Raw genomic sequence first — 6,397 nt, 5'->3', positions numbered from 1 at the left:
CAAATGTCACCTTTAGCACATAGCAAATGTCACCTTTAGCACATAGCAAATGTCACCTTTAGCACATAGCAAATGTCACCTTTAGCACATAGCAAATGTCACCTTTAGCACATAGCAAATGTCACCTTTAGCACATAGCAAATGTCACCTTTAGCACATAGCAAATGTCACCTTTAGCACATAGCAAATGTCACCTTTAGCACATAGCAAATGTCACCTTTAGCACATAGCAAATGTCACCTTTAGCACATAGCAAATGTCACCTTTAGCACATAGCAAATGTCACCTTTAGCACATAGCAAATGTCACCTTTAGCACATAGCAAATGTCACCTTTAGCACATAGCAAATGTCACCTTTAGCACATAGCAAATGTCACCTTTAGCACATAGCAAATGTCACCTTTAGCACATAGCAAATGTCACCTTTAGCACATAGCAAATGTCACCTTTAGCACATAGCAAATGTCACCTTTAGCACATAGCAAATGTCACCTTTAGCACATAGCAAATGTCACCTTTAGCACATAGCAAATGTCACCTTTAGCACATAGCAAATGTCACCTTTAGCACATAGCAAATGTCACCTTTAGCACATTGCAAATGTCACCTTTAGCACATTGCAAATGTCACCTTTAGCACATTGCAAATGTCACCTTTAGCACATTGCAAATGTCACCTTTAGCACATTGCAAATGTCACCTTTAGCACATTGCAAATGTCACCTTTAGCACATTGCAAATGTCACCTTTAGCACATTGCAAATGTCACCTTTAGCACATTGCAAATGTCACCTTTAGCACATAGCAAATGTCACCTTTAGCACCTAACCACATCAGACCTCAGCACCTAGCCTCTTAGCACCTAGCCTCTTAGCACAATTACAGAGTATGACATCACAAAAAACAGAGTATGACATCACAAATGCAAAACATCTCACAAAGGAAATCACATCACCCCACGTGCTCTTAAAATAACTTGGCCAATGCATTTGTCTATTTGATCTGCAGCAAATCCAAATTATACCTAAGGATGGTGACAAATCTTAATATCATACTTAATAGGACATATTAAAGACTTGAGTAAATTAATTAATTTATTTGCTAATTGTCATTTTAATTATGATTTTGTATAAATACTAGGTATAAACAGAAAATATACTACACAAAATGGCCAGACTTTACTTGTTTGAAAAGGAGTGGGAAGTAAGACTTACTTCATTCATTTAAAGGGAAGAAGTAAGACTTATTTATTTATCGGAAAGAATGGATTTGCTGGAATTCCAAATTTCCAAAATGAATGAATGAAGTCATTTCAATTATGATTTGGGATAAATACTAGGTGTGAACACAAAAACTACTGCACAAAATGGCCAGTTTACTTGTTTGAAAAGGACTGTGAAGAAGAGAGACTTATTTCATTTATTTAATGGGAAGAAGTCAGACTTATTTAGTTTGTTTAATCTATTTTTGTTCCCAGGCAAAATTGGATTTGCTGCAATTGCAAATTTCAACAAAGCACAGTGCCAAATCTTGACTTGAGACCTGATAGGACGTATTAAACGCCTAGTTAAATTGATAGAAGTTGGTCGTATGAGCGAGTGGAGTAACATGAGATCTATTCTCAATTACAAATAGCACACACAACTTTGGATATTTTGAATGAATGAGTGAGTGAATGAATCTTATTTGTTCATTTAAATTATGACTGTATAAATACTAGGTATAAACAGAAAATCTCCTGCACAAAATGGCCAGTTTACTTGTTTGAAAAGGTGTGGGAACAAGTCATCTATCCAATTTAAGACAAATGTAGTTTGTAACCTCTAACAATGTGTTACTTTAGCTATTGTTGTCTGTGACTTTCCCATGAATAAAAAGGAAGGAAGGACTCACCGGAGACGTCTTCGCCAACGTGCAACTGTTGTACTTTGTATTTTTATCCTTCTTACAGTGGAAAACATACAGCCAAAGAACACCGTGGAACCTAAAGGAATGAAAGAAAACTTTATCATTTGGCCTCAACCAATATTCGCAGATACAACACAATGTGACGTGCGGGGTTAGGGTTAAAGGTTGAGGGAGGGGCCCTCGTTTTAAACTACTTTTTTTGAAAAGGAGTGGGAACAAGCAAGACTTATTTAATTTATTTAATGGGAACAAGTAAGACTTATTTAGTTTATTTAATTTATTTTTGTTCCCAGGCAAAATTGGATTTGCTGCAATTGCAAATTTCAACAAAGTACGGTGCCAAAATCTTGACTTGGGACCTGATAGGACGTATTAAACTCATTTAATATGAAGACTTATTTAGTTTATTTAATCTATTTTTGTTCCCTGGCAAAATTGGATGTATGGTGCCAAATCTTGACTTGAGACCTGATAGGATGTATTAAACGCTTAGTTAAATCGACAGAAGTTGGTAATAAGAGCGAGTGGAGTAACGGTGGTTGAATGGATGAATAAATGTTGAAAGTAATTTAAATTATGACTTTGTATAAATACTAGGTATTAACAGAACATCTACTGCGCAAAATGGGCAGAGTTTACTTGTTTGAGGAGTGGCAAGAAGTAAGACTTATTTAATCTGTTTGTTCCCAGGCAAAATTGGATGTGCTGCAATTCCAAATTTCACCACATGATGGTGCCAAATTTTGACTTGAGCCATGATATGAAATATTAAACACTTAGTTGAATTGATAGAAGTTCGTAATAAGACCGAGTGGAATAACATGAATGTTCTGAATTAGACATAGTTTGAATATGCTTTTGAATATTTTTAGGTAAACAGTTTTGCTTCACTTTGAGCATCATTTGAGCAGTCTGATAATCTACCAAATCTTTGAATTGAAGAATTTGTTATTTAAGAAATAGCTTGTTATTAATTTCAAGGTAATCAGATTTGTTTATAATTCTAATGGCCTTCTTTTCAAAACTTTTGTTTGTTCCCAGGCAAAATTGGATGTGCTGCAATTCCAAATTTCACCACATGATGGTGCCAAATTTTGACTTCAGCCCTGATAGGACATATTAAACACTTAGTTGAATTGATAGAAGTTGGTAATAAGACCGAGTGGAATAACATGAATGTTCGGAATTAGACAGTTTGAATATGCTTTTGAATATCTCAAAGGGGGATGAGTCTGCCTACAGGGACGAAGTGGTCCAGCTATCGGAGTGGTGTGGAGAGAACAATCTGCTCCTAAACACGGCTAAAACCCAAGAACTGGTCATTGATTTTAGGAGGAAAAATAAAACGGACATTCCACCACTTATCATCGACGGGGTCTGTGTGAAGAGGGTGTCCTCCTTCCGCTACCTGGGAGTCCACATCGAGGAGGACTTCACCTGGGGCGTGAACACCTCTGAGCTGCTTAAAAAGGCCCAGCAGAGACTCTACTTTTTAAGGGTGCTGAGGAGGCACAGCATTACACAGAGACTGCTGGTGTCCTTCTATCGCTGCTCCATAGAAAGCACTTTAACGTACTGTATACGTGTTTGGTACTCCAGCTGCACTGCTGCTCAGAGGAAAAAGCTCCAAGAGGTCATCAACACAGCACAGAAGATCATTGGCTGCCCTCTCCCTCTTTACGGTGTTGTGCTTGATTTGGTCCCCCCGTGAGATTTTGTTCCCCCTGCCGCGGGAGCGCGCACGCCTTATTTGGAAAGTGAAAAACCGATGTCGTGCGGCGTCAGCACTACGTTGTTTTCAATAAAAACATGAAGACCTCACGTTTGCGTCAGTCAATTTTAATTTTCATAAAGGATTATTCTCATTTGATGTCTTTAAATTCATCCGCGTTGTGCCATTGAAGCGGGGTGCATTCAAAGACCAGTCGTACAGTCGGAACACTCATTCCCTTCACCAAAAAGCAACAATATAATTAAGTGATCTCTTTGCATAAACCTCGATGCAAAGAAACTCCTCTTTTTGGGTACAGGCTACAAGGAGTATATATTACAAATACTTAATTGTGATCATCATTCATCCATCCATCCATCCATTTTATTCCTCAGGTATTTTCAAAGCAAATTAATATTGTTGCATTTATTAATTTGCTTTAAAATGACAGCGCAATATAATTAAAAGCTGACACTAGCAATGTCAAACGTGTTCATTTAAGAAAAAGCCACACACGTTTTGTGATCAAATCTTTCATAACGAGAATGATTTGAGTGAATTGATTTGAATGAATAATTGAGAAGAGATTTCAGTTCTGAAGGCTCCTTTTGTCCCAAGCAAAGTGACAGATGGTGGGGAGGGGGGATAAAAATTGTAAGGAACTCTATAAAAATGTCAAGCCGTGAGGATATGTCCCCCCCACCCCCACCCCCCTTTATTTTGAGAATGGTGAGTGCTGGACTGCAGCTGTTTTTTTTTTCTGTCTTCCTGGGGGTCTGTTCAGGTTGTGTGAGAATTTTGAACAGGTTCCATCATTCCTAGGCCAAATTACAGGGCTGGAACAAATCCTCACAGCTGCCCCGTGAGGATATGTTCCCTCCCCCTTATTTTTAGAACGGTGAGTGACGGTGAGTGAAAAAACGCTGGAGTCCAGCACTCACCGTTCTCAAAATAAGGGGGGGGGGGGGCATATCCTCACCGGGCAGCTGTGAGGATGTGTCCCCCCCCCCCCTGTAATTTGGCCTAGGAATGAGGGAACCTGTTCAAATTTTTCACACAACCTGAACAGACCCCCAGGAAGACAGAAAAAAAACATCTGGAGTCCAGCACTCACCGTTCTCAAAATAAGGGGGGGGGGGGGGGGACATATCCTCACGGCTTGACATTTTTATAGAATTCCTGTTACAATTTTTATCCCCTCTCCCCACCATCTGTCACTTTGCTTGGGACAAAAGGAGCCTTCAGAACTGAAATCTCTTCTCAATTATTCATTCAAATCAATTCACTCAAATCATTCTCGTTATGAAAGATTTGATCACAAAACGTGTGTGGCTTTTTCTTAAATGAACACGTTTGACATTGCTATAGTGTCAGCTTTTAATTATATTGCGCTGTCATTTTAAAGCAAATTAATAAATGCAACAATATTAATTTGCTTTGAAAATACCTGAGGAATAAAATGGATGGATGGATGGATGAATGATGATCACAATTAAGTATTTGTAATATATACTCCTTGTAGCCTGTACCCAAAAAGAGGAGTTTCTCTTGCATCGAGATTTATGCAAAGAGCTCACTTAATTATATTGTTGCTTTTTGGTGAAGTGAATGAGTGTTCCGACTGTACGACTGGTCTTTGAATGCACCCCGCTTCAATGGCACAACGCGGATGAATTTAAAGACATCAAATGAGAATAATCCTTTATGAAAATTAAAATTGACTGACGCAAACGTGAGTTCTTCATGTTTTTATTGAAAACAACGTAGTGCTGACGCCGTACGACATCGGTTTTTCGCTTTCCAAATAAGGCGTGCGCGCTCCCGCGGCAGGGGGAACAAAATCTCACGGGGGAACCAAATCAAGCACAACGGTACACAGTAAAAAAAAATGTGGCTCTTAGTCTCTGACTGGTTGGCCACCCCTGAGCTAGGGTTAGCTACTCAGCTACACATTGCTATTACACAGTGAACGCTAGCTACATCGACAACTTTAGTCAAACTACACAAACGTAAATCTCTAAACACAATGAGTTGTATTTACCGTGTACGCTCTAGACGGTCCAGTTGCAAGCAGAAAATAAAGATATTTCTGTTGATAATCGTCGTGTTTGTATCCGCTGTCTCGCTCACGGCAATCCGCGCCCACAGATTTGAATCTTGGCGGGATTTCCGCCTATTGACGGCATTGCCGCGGCACATGACTGCGACGTAATACCCGCTTATCTGAAACGGTAAAGTTAAAAGTAGAGTTAAATAAAGTTTTCTTTTTTAATCAACGCAATAATTTACAAACGTTGACCAGAAAGAATCGTCGAAATTCTGCGTCTGTGGCTGGAAGCAGACGCCGAGTTCGACGTCCCCCCCCCAAACGCCACACTCACTCGCTTTTCAGGGCGACAAAAGTACTTCTTTTTAAAAACAATGAGTTGTATTTACCGTGTACGCACTAGACGGTCCAGTTGCAAGCAGAACATAAAAATATTTCTCTTGTTAGTTGTCGTGTTACTATCCGCTGTGTCTCGTTCGCCGCCAATGCCGGTTTCCAACTGTTGAAAGCCACGCCCGCGGATTTGAATTTTGGCGGAAGTTCCGTCCATTGACGTCATTTCCGCGTCACAGACGTCATATCGCTGTTTTGTTTAGTAGACTTACAGTTGTTACGCATTGACATAATAGTGCGCACTCAAAATAGATTTAAATAAATTAAATAATCCTTCTGCCCACTCCCTTTTAAACAAGTTAACTCTGCCCACGGATTTGAATTTCGGCGGATTTAAA

The 6,397-nt window shown here is 39.3% G+C and overlaps 1 long non-coding RNA gene across 1 annotated transcript; it reads right to left on the bottom strand.

Moving 5' to 3' along the window:
- Nucleotides 1–1,948: 1,948 nt before the first annotated feature.
- LOC119130063 lies at nt 1,949–6,161 on the bottom strand. Its single transcript, XR_005099352.1, has 3 exons — nt 6,056–6,161; nt 5,661–5,842; nt 1,949–1,984 (listed from the first exon to the last, which is right to left on the bottom strand). It is a non-coding gene; the product is annotated as an uncharacterized LOC119130063 (long non-coding RNA).
- Between the last annotated feature and the right edge of the window lie 236 nt (nt 6,162–6,397).

This window comes from Syngnathus acus, chromosome 11, assembly GCF_901709675.1.
Source record: "Syngnathus acus chromosome 11, fSynAcu1.2, whole genome shotgun sequence".
NCBI lineage: Eukaryota > Metazoa > Chordata > Actinopteri > Syngnathiformes > Syngnathidae > Syngnathus > Syngnathus acus.
The sequence above is the reverse complement of the archived record's forward strand: the minus strand, read 5'-3'. Positions and strand labels throughout refer to the sequence as shown.